Source organism: Dipodomys merriami, unplaced genomic scaffold (genome assembly GCF_024711535.1).
Source record: "Dipodomys merriami isolate MVZ:Mamm:240054 unplaced genomic scaffold, mDipMer1.0.p SCAF_15, whole genome shotgun sequence".
NCBI classification, from domain to species: domain Eukaryota; kingdom Metazoa; phylum Chordata; class Mammalia; order Rodentia; family Heteromyidae; genus Dipodomys; species Dipodomys merriami.
The window spans coordinates 10,746,636-10,760,151 of NW_027202826.1; the positions used below are offsets into that span (position 1 = coordinate 10,746,636).

The 13,516-nt window shown below is 34.9% G+C and overlaps 1 protein-coding gene across 3 annotated transcripts in view; it reads right to left on the reverse strand.

The window, feature by feature from the left end:
- Positions 1–13,516, reverse strand: part of Fbxw7 (F-box and WD repeat domain containing 7) — a 116,169-nt gene that overhangs the window by 68,004 nt on the left and 34,649 nt on the right. Inside the window, exons 1-2 of one of the 3 annotated variants that reach the window (XM_070022208.1) lie at positions 6,673–6,699; positions 2,377–2,505 (exon numbers count right to left, since the gene is read on the reverse strand). The exons of the other annotated variants lie outside the window; for them this stretch is intronic. The gene's annotated coding sequence lies outside the window, so the exon portion shown is untranslated. Of the gene's footprint in view, positions 1–2,376; positions 2,506–6,672; positions 6,700–13,516 lie in introns of those variants that run through there. 3 annotated transcript variants of the gene reach the window in all.

Genomic DNA, 13,516 nt, shown 5'->3' on the forward strand with positions numbered 1-13,516 from the left:
CACAAAAACATTATAGGGCAATCCAGTACCATGCATGGTGGTCATTTTTAGCTGCACAATCACCAACTTAAAAGTATGAGAACTAATGAATGGGTGGGGGGTGGGGGAGTGACGGGACGGACTGAAGAAAGGGGAAGGGGAAAGGAGAAAGGGGAAAGAGGAGGAGGAAAGGGATTAGGAAAAGAAAAAGGAAAGAAAGTTAGAAATTTAATTCTCATTTAGGAGATTTCATTTGGAAAGTTTGCAATTTGAATGCAGGTGAACAAAACTAGCTGCTTTATCTGTTTCCCATTTCAAAAACTCCTGCCTAGATTTCTTCCCCTGCTGAAGCTAAACAATGACCTCATTTACATGAATATGCCAGACCTTCACTATGCACAGACTCCCAGAAACAATCATTCAATCTCCTCTTCAAATTCTTGGCAAAAAGACTGAGCAGACAAACTGGGAAAGATACTGCTGGACTGTGCTGCCCATAGGTTTCAGAAAGCACGTGTTTATAGGCGGGGCAGAGGGAGGTAGGTGTCTTAGACACTGGGACCTAGTGACTATAAAAAATAATAATTTTTTAAAATCACTAGGAAAAACACACACTAAGACTTTTGTAAAATACATGGATATTAAAACTTTCTAGGAGTTATATCTAAGTATAGAAGAAACCTGGCTAAATGAACTTCATTCTAGCCTGGTTCCATCTCTATCCAGTGATGACTTCATCTAACAAAAAAATAAAATCTAAAACCACCATCACCATCACAAAACTCCACAATAACAAAAGGAATGATTCTAACAACAAGATACATTATAATCTACTTAAAGACAGTTCTTTTTTTCCATTCTTTTCTAGTATAGAAACATGTCTATTTGTTAGAAATAATGCAACCCTGCCACAATGATTAAATCAGTAAAATGGATATGCAGTTTTTCACACAAGAAAGTTAAAACATTTTTCAGGTTATAGAATAGTATTTCTGGACAAGCCTACCAAGGCAGCAGTTGTAAAACACTTTCAAACTTCAACATACCCTTAATTTCGGTACAAACAATGCTGTGTTGTACACTCATCCTAAAACTAAGAGGAAGCATTGTGGATGAGTCACAACTCAAATTCCTTATCACAGTGAGGGCTGCGGAAGGATTTTACCACTAAACGCAGCCATTCCAATAACTAGGAAGACTACTGGTTTACATACAGGGCTATTCAAAAGGCTATTTCTTAGATCCTGGAGATTCTGGGAAGGCTTTCTTCATTCTCAAGTTACTCCTCTTGCCTAGACAAAAATCAAAGAACTCAAAACAAGAAGTAAAGCCACAAAAACTATACCTTCCTTTCCCTACAATACTGAGTTACTCAAGATACAGAAACCAAAATACAAGTGGAAAAACTTAATGATATAAAGCCATTTTATATTCAAATTAATAGATTCTTCTATTTTCATTAAAGCAAAAAACATTTAGATTGCCCATTACAAACACCATACTAACTAGTAGTCATTTAATCCAGAACTCTAAAAATCATCATTCCTATTTCACAAAACAGGAAACAACCTCAGATTATGTTCATATTCTCAAAAATTTACAGCTAGTAATGCCATGTTTAAACTCAGATTATTTGAGACATTCCACTTAGCAAAGTAGTCTTTAGGTATGCAATAATTAGTATCTTGCATTAGCAAGAGAAAACAGAAGTAACAGATGATAATAATGATATCATGGACATTGAGTCTAAACTGTGGCCCATTTTTAAAAAAAAAAGGCAGGAAAGTCTGTGAAACTCTTATCTCCAATAAAAACCACCAGAAAACCGGAAGTGGCACTGTAGCTCAAGTGGTAGAATGTTCACCTTGAGCTGAAGAGCTGAGGGACAGCGCTCAGGCCCAGAGTTTAAGCCCCATGACCAACAAAATAAATAAATAAAAAGATAAATAGATAAATAAAAAGATAAGTAAAACGAACCAAATGATATCTGTCCTAAGCCTATTTATGCTAGAATTAGCAAGTCTCAGTAACTTGTACCACACCCCAAAATTCATGCCCACACTTTAGTTGTCCATGGCCCCTGACATAAGATATTCAGTTTTCTGGGTTTAAGACTAAACTGTAGGTCATGAAATTGCTGGAAATGAAGCTGAGACACTTGAGATGTGGTTCAAGACAGGTGGGGTCTGACTTGAAAATATTGATGTGTCAAGATAAGGAAGATGAACTTGAGACTGGGAATTACTACAGTTATGACCAAGAGGTGACACTATCATAGCAATGCACTACACAGACTCTTTCAGCAGTAATAGGAAAAAAAACTAATTAAAAAGTGAGTACAGCCTATCTATGTATATATAAAAAAATCTAGGCTTCAATCAACACTACTATCATCACCTGGGAACTTGTCAGAAATGCAGAATCTCAGGTCCCACTCCAGATCTACCCAGTCATCATCTGCAGTTTTAACAAGACTCCTAGATGTATCTTACGCATAGTCAGTCAATTGATGTCAGAGTCAATAATCTGCAACGGCAATGAACACTAGTTTTACTTTCAATTTCAAGAATAGAAAGCAATTTTTCTTGACTATATGATGTTTCTAATTTTCATAATGTTGCTGTACTTGCTGATAACTAGCTGACCTTTTAATATTCTAAATCCTTAACACTGTTTAAGACTTGAGGCTTTGACTCTATCAACCTATGTATGATATGCAGCAATCTGTAATTTTTTTTTGGGGGGGGGGGGGGGGGTCCAGGTGTGGGACCTGAATTCTGGGCCTGGGCGCTGTCCCTCAGCTCTTCAGCTCAAGGCGAGCACTCTACCACTTGAGCCACAGCGCCACTTCCGGCTTTTTTCTTTTTGCTTATGTGGTGCTGAGGAATCGAACCCAGGGCCTCATGCATGCAAGACAAGCGCTCTACTACTGAGCCACCTTCCCAGCCCCAACAATCTGTAATTTAGATGACATAAATTTAAATTCCTTGTGTTGCTGTCTAAGAACAAAACACTTAGCAACCCCAAATTGATTGTTCAGAATTTAAGTGGATTTTTAGATCTCCACTCACTGTTACACTGTGAGCTTAAAAGGTATTAGACATAGGGAACAAGTAGTGAATTTCCTATTTAGCAATGACGTAAAAAGATCTAAGAATCTAAAGGTTTAAAATAAAAATATATAATAAGAGGTGAAGATAGTTCCAAATTATAAAGCTATTCTGTATTTGGAATGTTGCATTTAAATTGTCTCTAGCTATATTCCTGTTTACTGTATAATGTATTTCAGTCATTTTATTAAGGGTTAATACAATGTCTCACTAGTCATAATTTTAAAAGAATGCTTTTAAAAAATCTTAGTCTCAAAGTAATATTCCCTAGACCATATAAATTCCAATAGAGAAAAAGTCTTATGTAGCCAGGTGCTGGTGGCTCATACCTATAATCCCACTCAGGAGGCTGAGAGCTGAAGAGCTTAGTTCAAAGCCAGCCCCAGCTAGAAAAGTCCATGAGACTTCTTATCTCCCAACACCACTCAAGAAAGGCTGGAAGCAGCTGGGGGACAATGCCCAGACCCCAAGTTTAAGCCACAGGAATGGCAAAAAAAAAAAATAAAGTCTTATGTGACCTAGTATATGGTTCTACACATGAAAGGTGGTCAATTAATTGTAAGTAAACAAAAATAATTGGCCCAGTTGCATAAATACATATTGAATTGTATCAATTCAATTAACATGGATTTGCTCCTTACCAAAAGAGCCCTTAAATCAGAATACATATCTGCCAGATTTCATAAATTCTAAGAAGTACACTTTTTCACATTTTCATGTTTTTCACATTTCTTCTCAGAACTGATGGTATGTCAACATTAAAACTATATCTTTTTCTTTTTGATAAAAATAACCTTAGCATTCTTAGATTTGAACAAATATATTGATTCTGGAGAGAAATAAAGTATGCAATATATTTCCCAACTCATTACCCAACATTTACAAATTTGAATATATAATGTAAAATTTTGAAGTGATAGTTCAAACTTAGTACAAGTCAGGAATTCTACAAAGTCAAATCCTATCAGTTCTAATTTTTAAATTTTCAAAACACCTAAGAAATTACAACCTGTAGAAACCTATGTTCTGTAACAAAACTAGAAAAAGTATTCTAAGTAAAATAACTGGACAGTGTAAAAAAAAATCTCAGTTTTAGAAATAATGAAGCTATTCCTTCTTCCCTCTACAAAAGGTTAAGAGGCTTAAAAAAGAAAAAGAGAATAATCTTTGTTTTACTTGTAACAATAAAATGATCATTTAAGGAGTAGAAATTGTATAGAAAAACAAAATGGGATCAATTTCATATTAACCAAAATAATTTCACATTAGTTTATATAAGTTACAGAAAAGAAAATTAATGATCATAATAATATAGGATTTAAAAAAGTAACCTATTGTATCACTTTTTGGAGAAATGCTGTTTAAAAAAAAAAGTTAACAATAAACTTGCTAGTTCCTGAGTACTACAGTTTAGATTTTTTAAAAATGTGTGTGTGTGCTTGAACTCAGAGCCTGGGCACTATAACTGAGCTTTTTTGCTCAAGGCTAGTGCTCTACCACTTGAGCCACAGCTCCGCTTCAGCTTTTTAGTGGCTAACTGGAAATAAAGGACGGCACTGAACAATGAGCCTCAGATCTTAGCCTTCTGAGTAGTCAGGATTACAAGAGTAATCATGAAAAAGCCACCAGAAATCCTGAAAAAGCCACCAGCACCTGGCTTATAAAAACTTTCTTTAAGTAATGGAAAAGAAAAAAACTTGTTCAGGACTGGAAAAGTACAAGCAAGGTACAAATGAAATTGCTGACATGACCTTATATATAGCATCCTTCACTCCAAAATAGCAGCAGTCAAATAAAAGCAAGAACTAAGAGTGCTTCCTCACCAAAATCTTATATTATCACCAAAAGAATATGAATATGTGAAACTTACTAATCAATTAACCAATCAATAAGAGAATGTGGTCACATGTGTATATACCCAGATTATGTGTATCTGATACTCCATATCTAAACTTGTAGTTAGTAAATATTTGAAAAGTACGATCTTTTTTTTCTTTCTTTCTTTCATTTTTTTTTTTTTTTTTTTGGTGCCAGTGCTGGAGCTTCAACTCTGTACCTAGGCGCTACCCCTGAGCTTCTTTTGCTCAAGACTAGCTAGCACTCTACCATCTGAGCTACAGCACCACTTCCAGCTTTTTCTAAGTAGTTTACTGGAGATAAAAGTCTGTCCTGGCTGGCTTCAAACTACAATCCTCAGTTCTCAGCGTCCTGAGTAGCTAGAATTATAGACATGAGCCACAGGCATCTTTCAAGTACAGCTTTAACACTGGTTCTGCTATTTCCTAGCTGTATGGTTTTAGGCAAGGTACAGAAACCTTTCCACTAACCAGGCACCAGTGGCTCATGCCTGTAATACTAGCTACTCAAGAGGCTGAGATCTGAAAATTGCATTAGAAGCCAGCTCAGGCAGAAAAGTCCCTGTGAGACTTTATACTCAAAAACCGGAAGTGGTGTTGTGGTTCTAAGTGGTAGAACATTAGCCTTGAGCAAAAGAGCTCAGGATGAGCACCCAGGCCCTGAGTTCAAGCCCCATGACCAACCCAAAAAAATACAAAAATAAAAAATCTTTCCTTATCTTTAAAACATTCATTAGTGCCAGGTACTGGTATGTACATCTATATTTGTCAGCAATTATTTGTTTAAAAGGAACAGAGAAAGATGAAAACAAAATTAAAATAACTGGAAATAAATGTGAAGCTACATAGTCTTGGATATGAAATTATTTATTTACTATATCCTTAAAACATGACTCTAAAATAACTAGGTTTCACCAACATTCTTAGCAATAATAAATACTCCCGATTAATAAGTATTGAATCCATGAAACCACTAAGAAGTCAAAAGATCAAAAAGGGCTACAAAATAGTTTTCTTCTACAATGCACTAAATCAAGAAATTCCCATACCTTGAATACTGTAATTATAGAGTATGAAACTAGTAAAATTAACAATGCTAGGAATACTTTACTTTGTTTAGATAACAAAGAATAATTAACAAAACTGGTATTTGGGCATGTACTCTTGGCTCACTACTAAGTTTACTGATGCTGAGCTCCAAACATCAAGTAAACAGATTATCTTGTTAAATTCAAAGCTAGTCAAACCAATTAACTTGTAAAGATATGTGAAATAATAATCTCTAAAATAATAGATAATCTCTAAAATTTCATGGAGGCACTCAAATATGAGACTACTGGAGCTACTCAAAACTTATAACACCAAGAAAAACTACTCTGATTTTAAAAATAAATGCCATTGCTACTTTAAGTGGCCAGCAGTCTCACATCAACTCCAGCCTGCAATCACAACATCCATTAGAGTGCTCCACACTCAGTGCAAGCAAGCAAGTGGTTGTCAGTGCAGCTAGTAAATCACCTGATCCTATTACAAAATCAATTACTGCAGTGCATTTCCATTGCTACACAATCTGATGATGACAAAATGATATTGGATAGCTACTGCAAGGTCAAGAAAACTGCTAAGAACATCTTTAATTGGTCTTTTTATTTTTAATCATTTGGTCCTACTTATAATGCAGCCATTTCAATTGTACATTTTTATTTGAAATAAATCTGTGTAGTTACCTTTGGTTGCCTGGGACATTCGATGGATAATCTCTGCAACTGGTCTGATGTATGGCTACAAGAGAACAGATCGGAGCAGCAGGTCGAACGGCTCAACCTCTTCATTAAAGAAGAAATAAAGCTGCAGCCACAGCCACACATTGACTTGCTCATTAGATGAGAATTTGACTTAAAAAATAAGAACTGGTGATGTCCCATATATACTCAAAATTGGCTAACTGCTTCATTCTGCAGCTCTCTGGCTGAAAGAAACTCTGCTAAAAAAAAGAAAAAGAGTAAAACAACAGCTTCCCTACAGAAGATATCCACAAACTCATCGCCAAGAAAATCTGGATATTAAAAACAGAAGTCTCCAGGCTACTCTTAAGAAGGTAAGATGCTTTAATATTTCAAACTGTTTTATATTAAAGCCCAAAGGAACAAAGTCAAGACATGCCAAAATTATACTGTCCACTCTGTTTCCCATCAGTTTAGCTCTGTTTGTCTACTCCTTAGCTCAGCCTATCCAACCTGTTCCCTCTGTAAATGCACAATATTTCAACAACCAACAGGAATGAGCCCCACCCCTTGCTGCCTCCACACACCGTTCAAGAACCGTTCAATATCTGGAAAAGAACTGCTGCAGCAATGCTCTGAGAAACAACAGGGAGCAAATTACTGGATGGATTCTTTTAACTTACCAATCAGAACTGCTGACCTCTTATGACTCTACAATTCAAGAAGCCTGTCAAACACTCACAGTAAGAATAACAAACTGATTTTATTTCTATACTATAGATTAATTTATAGAACTACTTCTGATTTGATTATTCAATCTAACATTGAGTAGGAAAACTGAAACATGGGCCTGTTTGTTAAACACAAACTTAGATAGTAGCCAATACAAAACTTTGAGGTTTGGTGGGAGAGGGGCAGGAGGGTGATTGAAGATAGACATAGTAAAAAATTCTATCTGAATACTATGCTAAGGACTTTGGAAGTAGTGAGTAGTAAAAGTCTATAGCAAAAAATACCGATGCAAATGATAATAATGGAATACAGAAAGATAATCCAAGAAAACCCTCCAGCATGATAAATGTTAGAGAGAAGAGTTTTAGTAAGGAAGAAACAGGCAAGAGGTTATATAGATATTGGCAATAAACAAAAAGCTATCATGAATCTTGATGAATTTTTTCCCACTTGGTTATTTGCATTTTGTTAGAATTTTTAAACCTAATAATCCATGTTGAAAATATAAGCAATAGCTATGCTCCAGTATCTTTTATAGTTAAGCACTGCACCTCTCCTAATAGTTAAGTACAGATCATTATTTATAATGCCATGTAATTATAATCCATTTTACAATTCCCAGGATAAAAGACAAATAATCATACCTCAATAACTTAACCTAATGAACATCTATTCAGTAAATGTCAACTCTTCATAACAGCCCCATTTGGGGGAAGACAGTCTAGAAACTAAAAGCAATAAAATACCTTCAATCTAAGTGAGTATTTTTAAAACTTCCTGTCTTCTGTGGCATTGAAAGGTTCCTTATTTATGTCTGTCTCATGTTCAATATCATTCCTGGTTTAATAGTAAAAATGCTAGGATTGCCTCTGCCTTCACCTTGTACTGCCCTTTTGATATGCATGTTATACTTAAATCAATTTTTTCCAGAATATCTAAATGCAAGCCTGTACTTTACACTGAATTTAAGAGAGAAAAACCTTTTGTAGATAAGGACTGCAAAAACAAAATAATGCAGTAACCTTTTACTCGCCTGCTAGAGGTACTGTCTGCTGCACAGAATTTTAAATCCTCATCTGCAGAGGCAATTGAGCTGGCATTGCCCAAAGTCTGCTTTTCTGGTGCTGCTGCTACACAAACTATTTCATTGAAAGAATACATTCTGTGGAAAACATGAAGTACTGTCCATGTAAGTTTCTTATATGATTTAATAAATTAACTTCTAAAGCCTAGCTATGATTCTATTCTGCACATTTTCAGATCCATGTCAGGGAAGAAGGTATTACTGCTGCCCATGAACTCCCAGCAAATACGCAAGATAAGGAAACTACAAGGAATGAAAAAATTAATTCAAGAACAGGTACTAAGTATTAAAACCTGATATTGATGACAAATCTATAGCATGATCAGAATTTGAGAATTTTATGATTTTGTAATTTTATAATTAACAAAAGCCTATAAATAAGTCATTGTATCTAACATATTCAGACAAATATTAATTAAAATCTCCCACCAAATGCATACAACTTCTAATGAAAGTAACTTATTTTACTAGCTCTTTAGCATCACCATTGTTTGTAAATAAAAACTATGAAATAGAAGACTCAAAAGTATAGAATACTTCTGAAATAGCTTGACTCATAATACTTTATTCTCGTTATGCTTGTACCCTCAATATCCGTTGGCTCTTAAATTAGTTCTATAAAACAGAATGTAAGCAATATGGCTAGTTTCATTATTTATCATTTTTTTTCCATGTCAGCTAATTTAAAACACTATTGATTTGTAGGATGTATATAGATAGAGCTTGAAGGCAAACCAAAGATAAACTTTTAAAATCATCAGAAAAACAGGCATAATATTGTTCAGAAAAAACAATATTTATCTATTGTAGATATATTTAAAAACTAGAGGAAACACTAATATTTGCTCACTAAAATAAAGTACCACAATTACTCTTCAATACACTAAATTACTTTTTAAGGCTGCTTTCCTCCTTAACTTCAAATAACTCTAAGTGCCAAGAACTTGCCTTAAAATTTAACAATTTACTCATAGGAATTTCTACTTAAAAAATGGGGCTCAGTCAGTTAAATGGTAGTCTAAAAAGATGTGAAATTATGCTTATCTAGCATCCACAAGGCTCTGGATTTAATCTTCAGCACAACCTTGCATGAATGAATGAGTGAATGAAGTGAGGTGTAGAAACAACTCTGCAACAGGCCATCCTTCCACAATGACCAAATTTATTACACAAGCAAACATAAGCTAATGTCAGCAATTCCCCTCAAGTAAAAACGCAGCAAAAAAAAAAAAAAAAACCTGACATAATTTTTAAGATGTTTTTTATCTTAAAACAGTGCACACGGGGCTGGGAAGGTGGCTCAGTGGTAGAGTGCTTGCCTTGCACATATGAGGCCCTGGGTTCAATTCCTCATCACCACATAAACAGACAAAGCTAGAAGTGGCGGTGTGGCTCAAGTTGTAGAGCACTAGCCTTGAGCTGAAGAGCTGAAGGACAGCACCCAGGCCCAGAGTCCAGGCCCCACATCCAACAACAACAAGGACAAAAAAAAAAAAAAAAAACAACCAGTGCACATAAGCCTATAAATAAGTCACAAATAGTAACTCAGTGACAGATGACTAGTTTATTCTAAAATGTTGACCCCAGGTGTTTCTGGGACCCTTACATGAAATCTATTTATAATAATACCAAGATGTTACTTAGTTCAATCTCATATATGTATTTATGAATGTATCTGTATATGGTGTATATATATGTATATACTTATACATAAACACACGGTAAATATACAGACAAGTTTTCCAAAGACTACATGGTATATAATATCCTATTTGACTGAATACGTAATTCACAGAATCCAGTGTCTTCCATTAAGCCACATTTAAAATATATTGGCAGAAATTTTTTAAAAAGTGTCATTGTTTTAATTAATTTTTTATTGTTTCAGAAAATATAGCTATCCAGTCCCTCAAAAAAGTTAGCTGTGTAAACACACAAGACTTTCATGTGAGTTTAATAAATGAATCATTCAAAATTTCTTTTATTTTTCTTTACATTAAGATGTATAAATTAAAGCTTTTTGGAGTCTTTGGGACTAATTTTCTCTTTTTGACTGTTGTGGGTTTGTGTGCTGTCCCTGAGTTTTTTTGCCCAAGTGAGTCACAACTCCACTTTCCGTTTTTTGTTGGTTAATTGGAGGTAAAGAGTCTCACAGACTTTCTTTTTTTTTTTTTTTTTTTTTTTTGGGTCCGGTCGTGGGGCCTGAACTCTGGGCCTGGGCGCTGTCCCTCAGCTCTTCAGCTCAAGGCTAGCGCTCTACCACTATGAGCCACAGCGCCACTTCCGGCTTTTTTTTCTTTTTGCTTATGTGGTGCTGAGGAATCGAACCCAGGGCCTCGAGCATGCAAGGCAAGCGCTCTACCACTGAGCCACCTTCCCAGCCCATCTCACAGACTTTCTTACAGGGGCTTTATACCGAAATCCTCAAATCTTAGCCTCCTGAGTAGCTAGGATTACAGGCGTAAGCAACTAGCACCCAGCATTCTTTGGTAATTTTTAAGAGTGTTTAAAAATCCTAAAACCAAAACAAATTGATATTCTCTAGGAATTTTGCTTGTGTTTTCCCTCATCAGGATTAACAGTTTGGGTTACAAAAATTATTTCAAAAATATTAAAAACTTCTCCAAAATTGTTCATTTTATGATACTAAATATAAAATGTTTCTGAATTGTCACTGATGTCATTTTCAATAGATGAGCAAAATTACTGTCAGTGATATTTCACAGTAGTTCTATGGATGACTTGCATCTATCTTTCAAGTGGTAGACAAATGGTAACTGTCATGTCTAGCTTGTAAATATATATCCACTGAAAAAGCAAATCTGTTGAGGTGAAATGTGAAATTATATATTTTGATATAAAAAAGTACAAGAAGTTTGTAAACACTTGTCTATACAAATTACCAGTTTTAAATAAATCTTTTTTAGTAGAAAAGTATTAAACTTTAAATATAACACATCCCAACAAAGGATTCTGTGCTTTTTACAAAATAACTCTTTCAAATGGTGAATGTCAGCCAGGCATCCGTGGCTCATATCTGCAATCTTCGCTACTATGAAAGGTTGAAATTAGATGATTATGGTTTGAAGCCAGCCCAGGCAAGAAAGTCCACGAGACTCTTATCACCTATTAACCACAAAAAGCCAGAAGTAGAGCTATGGCTCAAGTGGTAGAGCACTAGCCTTGAGCACAAAAGCTCAAGGACAGTGCCCAGGCCCGAATAAGTTTAAGCCCCAGGACCACTGGGCCAGGGGCAAGCGGGGAGGGGGAGGTCAGCACCATAAAATATAAAGGTGAGGAAACTTTTCAGATTAAGTAGACTGAAAGACCTCAGTTAAGTCTATTGTAATAATTTCTTAAGGTATAAAATCACGTCAGGATAAACCAAACCATTAGAGGCCCTCCCTACTCCAATCCAAAAACCTAATAGTGAATTCACAAGACTAGTATTAATAAAACAACAATAAACAAGTAGCATTTTCATTGTAACACAAGGGATCAAAGATAAGGTTTTGTTGGAAACAATTAGCTGAATAACTGAAGCACAAATACAAGAATAATTGCTTCCTTTGGGCTTTGGCTGTCAAACACAGGAAATGCCAATGCTTATTTATGGTCCTGTGATAATTAAAACCTTGTCATAATCCTAGACTAGCAATGAATATTTGCTTTAAGATAAATTTATAATATTTCACCAAAAATATAAGCTAAACTGATTAAAGTATAAAACTTTTATGCTTTAAACGATAACTACCATCAAGAAAGCAGTGATAATCCCCCCTCCTAAAGGTTTGCTATCCAGAATATATATTTTAAAAAATGCTTACAATTCAACTTTTTAAAAGATAACAATTTTAAAACTGGGCAAAGAATGTAAACAGATGTTTCTTCAAAGAAGACAAATTACTGGGTAAAAATCACATGGCATAATGCTTATCCCCCATCATCAAGAAAATAAAAAAGCAAAACCAAGGTAAGATATCACTCTACACCAACTAGGTTAAAAGTACAGTAACTGTCCTTGAGGATGTAAAGAAACTGGAGCCCTCATACTGTGCCTAATGGGACTTTTCTATCTCTTTCTAAGAAGGTACATGAAGAATTACCACATCATTTAACAATTCTACCTCATTCATATACATATATACATATATGAATACTATAAAAGAATGAAACTATAATTATATGATGAAATTATGATTATAAAAGAATGTTCACAGCAGAAGCATTCTTAATAACAAAAAGTAGATACAATCTATTGACTGTATCAACAAAATGAATTTTATTGTCATAAAAATTAATGAAATACTGATACACGCTGTATTCTGAAGATATTACACAAAGTAAAAGAAATCAGGCACAAAAGGGCAGACACTGTGTGGTGCCATGCTTATAAACAAATCATAAACAAATCCAGACAAACAAAATCTATCAGAGGTTGCCTACAGCTGGAGTGAGAAGGGCGATGAAGAGCATCCTAAGGCTGTAGTGATGACTGCACAATGTGTATACACTACAGTATCACTGAACTGTACACTAAAGCATGAAGTTTAGGGTATGTGACCTGTATCTCAGTAGCAAAAAAACAAGTTACTAACTAAAATATACATGACAAGTATATGCACTGCAAAAAAGTTGATACATCTCCAGAAATCAGTTACTGAATTTTAAAGTAGTAAAAAATCTGCTCAAGAGATTTTTGTTAAAAAACAAAACAAACAAAAAAAAAAAAACAGGATGACCCATTGTAACAAGGATACCCAGAAGACAGTATTTTGGAAACAAACTTTACAACTTCGGGGGTTGGGGGAAGAGTGCGGGAGGTGGGAGAGGGAAGGGATAGTGGGACTGGACAACAAGGAAGGAAGGGAAGGGGTAACAATGACAAGTAATGTACTCATTGGCTTACTCATGTAACTGTATGGCATCTTTACAATAAAATTTTAAAAAATAGAGATCTTTGCTATGGGATTTGCTCTAAAAAGTATTACCTTTATTTTAAGCATATATTAAATAGTATAGTGTAATTCT